Source organism: Eubalaena glacialis, chromosome 4, assembly GCF_028564815.1.
Source record: "Eubalaena glacialis isolate mEubGla1 chromosome 4, mEubGla1.1.hap2.+ XY, whole genome shotgun sequence".
Lineage (NCBI taxonomy): Eukaryota > Metazoa > Chordata > Mammalia > Artiodactyla > Balaenidae > Eubalaena > Eubalaena glacialis.
In genome coordinates this window covers 104906216-104909966 of record NC_083719.1, presented here as the reverse complement: position 1 = coordinate 104909966, position 3751 = coordinate 104906216, and the positions used below count along the sequence as shown (strand labels likewise).

The 3751-nt window shown below is 43.3% G+C and overlaps 1 pseudogene; it reads left to right on the top strand.

The window, feature by feature from the left end:
* The first annotated feature begins 1006 nt into the window (after positions 1-1006).
* LOC133090558 (small ribosomal subunit protein uS2-like) lies at positions 1007-2036 on the top strand (annotated as a pseudogene).
* Positions 2037-3751: the final 1715 nt, after the last annotated feature.

Here is a 3751-nt window from a genome sequence, read left to right as displayed (position 1 = left end):
AAAGAAAAAAAAAAAAAAAAAAACCCTGTGTGAAATTTACTTCTTTATGTGCTTGCAAAACAAAGAGAATGTTTCAATTTATGTACTGGTGTGTTTGAATTCTCTTGCCTTTTAAAAATTCCTACTTCATTTTAATTACCATCTGATTCTAAAGTGTCATTAAATAAGTATGAATTCTGTTGCAGTCACACACGTTTTATGGCCAACACAATGTCTCTCCTTTATGGGATGCATTATTTAGTAATCTTACATTAAGACAATAACTTCAATCATTGTGCCTTCAAATGGCAATAAGCATGGTAATAGCTTTGCTGAGCTGCTTCCTGACTTTTCTATCATTGTGTTTTCCCTTTAATATTAGAGCATTGTTTTTATTTCTATGCAGAGAGTGTGTTTTCCCCGATTTCTGTTTTCTGAGAGTGGAGGCACTTTTGCAGTAGGGAACAAAGCATCAAAGTCCATTTAATAGGCCAAATTCTATCCCAATCCAGTGTCAGGCTAAACATGCACTGCTAATGTTTGCTTTTTTTCCTCATCAATATTTGATTTAAGCAAGCATATCATTTCCTAGGAGGAAAAGGTGCCTGGTAGTCACTCCTTAGTGCTAGCAACAAATAGTCCAGCATTTTGTCAAGTATGGATTTTGACAACCCTAGCTTGAAAGAAATCACTGGGGAATAAACCAAACAACACAAAGGTAACAAATAAGAAAAGGAGACCTAATTGGTGTACTCTGCCTAGGAAAGAGAGGTCTGATAGGTGATTTAAAAAGTAACCCTCTTATGTGAATAACCTCAGATGATTCTGATGTTCATGATCTTAGCTAAATTAGCATCACAGTTACAATTTCCTTCTGAGTCTGTTTGCTGCTATTATGTTGTTGAAATCTGTATTCTTAATCTCTGACCTCCAAAGAGCAACCTCCCAGGGTCAATTCTAAGTTAAATTTAGAGGAATGTAAGGCTCAACTGAAACATACACTCACATTTCTGTAAGGCTAATACAAATGTCCAAGTGCCTATGTGCTGATCGGTCATACTGTGAACACAAAGGATGGAATTTAGTTCTCAAGGTGGCAGCCTTTCTGAGCTACCCCGAGACGGGTCCAAATGGCATTGCCCTGGGTTCTGTTCATAACAGGGAAACATTCACAACGTCCAGAGCCCTTCATGTCCCGCGGATAAAGAAGGCTGTCCTCACAGTCCCTGCAGCAGGAACCCACTTGGGTGGCACCAATCTTGACTTCCAAATGGAACAGTTCATTTACAAAAGGAAAAGTGATAGCATCTACATCATAAAGCTTCAGAGGACCTGGGAGAAGCTTTTGCTGCAGGCTGGTGCCATTATTGCTATTGAAAACCTGGCTGGGGTCATGCCATATCCTCCAGGAATTCAGCTGTGCTGAAGTCTGTGCTGCCTCTGGAGCTGCTCCTATTGCTGGGGCTCCACTCCCAGAACCTTCACTAACCAGCTCCAGGCAGCCTCCCAGGAGCCCCGACCAACTTCCGGTGGTTACTGATCCCAGGGCCGACCACCAGCCCTTTCACAGGTTATGTTAACCTGCCTACCATAGCTCTGGGTAAAGCAGACTCTCCCCTGCGCGGTGTGGACACTGCCATCCCGCGCATGGGAAGGGACCTCCCTCAGCGGGTGTGGCGTGCTGGAGGCCGGCCGGGAAGTTCGACGCCTGCGCGGCAGTTCGACGCCTGCGCGGCTCCATCTCCCGTGAGCACCTGCGGGAGGTCGCAGCTGCTCTACGTCTACAGAGACCCTGAAGAGATGGAAAAGGATGAGCCGGGCGCTCCTGAAAAGGTGTTGGCCCTGGAGGAAATTCAGGGCATATGAACTGCTCCCACTCTCGAATTTACGGCTCCTCAACCCGCGGTGGCAGACTGGTCTGAAGGCACAGGTGCCCTCGCAGCCTTTTCATCAGTTCCCGCTGAACAGGAGCCCAGCCTGCCTCGGAGAGGGCTTGGGCAGTGGCACCCACCGCTCAGGACACTGAATGGGTAGGAATGACCACTGAGTGGTCATAAGCTGTTCTTCCTTAGGCTCTTAAACAGGAAATGAAGCCGAGACTATTAGAAATCATGTGACAGAGTCCAGAGGTCATGAACTAGCAGGGTGGAGAACAGAATAGGCCTGCAGCTATTTGATTGATTTGTTTGTGGATTTATTTTCTGTGTTTAAAAGTTAATGCAACAATTTTAAAATCAACAAATTTTCATGCAAGAATTTGGATTTTAGGTTTTTGTTACTTCAGCTAGCAAAGGGCTTGTATTCCCACATAGTCACAATTGGGGACCCTCTGCCTTCCGATGGGTTGGCACTCTCCAAGTTTCCATGGTCCCCCACCTCCACTGCCTCTTCCACTGAGCCTGTGTGTTAGCTACCATTCATCGTGCTGCTTGCGCTGTTGTTTTCTCAGGCCCCAAAACTTTTCTTACTCAACTGATTTTCTTATTTATGTTACCTGTCCAGCCCTTATAGACATTTATGTTTATGGCCCCAACTGTTCTTAGTATCCTCATTTATGAAGTCAGAGGGATGAATTAGGAGATATATTTTTCAAATCTAACATCCTATAATTTTGTTTTCTATTAATATTTATACAAAACTTGAGGGGAAAATAGATTCATTAGAATAAGGAGACATTTAGGGTAGTCATGAGAAAGAAGTGCTAGAAGAAAATGTGAAAGAAACATTGTATTTTTTTCCTGCTGGAGATTTTGAACTCTCTTTATCCTTAAAGAATGATAATCCCTTACATCTGTGCAATGCCATAGTACTTGTGAAAGTGCTGTCATATAAAAGAACCTCTTTGAGCTCATTTTATGAGGCTCTTTTTTAGAAAGGACATGGATGAAAGGTGATAGATAATCCCATCTAGGATGAACTCCTTTCTGGGTGTGGGGGGTAAATTAATTGCTTTATCATGGTTTCTTCTGGCTGTGTAATTCCATTTTTCATCAAGGCTATGACCTTTCCTAAAAGAGAAGTTATTACACTGAGAAGGAGTGAAGCTGTTAGAACCTGTTTGCTCCTTACGAAGATGGTTTAACCCAGGTTTCCCCTTTTATACTGATTTATGAGGCAGGTGGTAGTAAGCAGTCACCAAGCTTATTACAACTATTTTCATTTCAGTATTGTGAATCTAAAACAAACAACGATGTTTAGAAATAGCTGGAGACACTTGGGTAATTTCTAAGTCAGTCTTCAGCTATGCACTGTCATGTGTGTAGAAGTCATCGGCAGATTTCTCTTTTCTCCATTTCCACCTTAGCTGGGATTTGCATGGAGAACAATGTTGGGATGAGTATCCAAACCTGTAAGGATAGTGTGGTGCCTGAAAAAGACCTCTGGCCACAGATTTCAGCAGCCTGGGTCCTGGGCTTGCCACTTACCCTTTGTGTGAACTTGACTCATCTATGAAAGAGGAGTGTTACTTCAGCAAAGCCTGGCTTCCCCTCTGAGCCAGACACATGGACCCCTGAATGGCTTCCATTCCCCCTCCCACAACCTCCCACTACTCATTCTCAAAACTGGTGAAGACAATAAGTGTTGTAAAGCTTCCCTGAGGGAGAAGTGTTTTTGCTCACAGTTACTAAAAACATTTTCAGAGCCAATATTTAATCATATTTGAGCTTCAGGAAGTTGCTTATATCAGATGGTGGTGGGTACAGTTAGATTCAAGGGTAATCTGAACACAGCAATGAGGTAGTATATTTTCAGCTCCCTTTCCCCCTTCGCA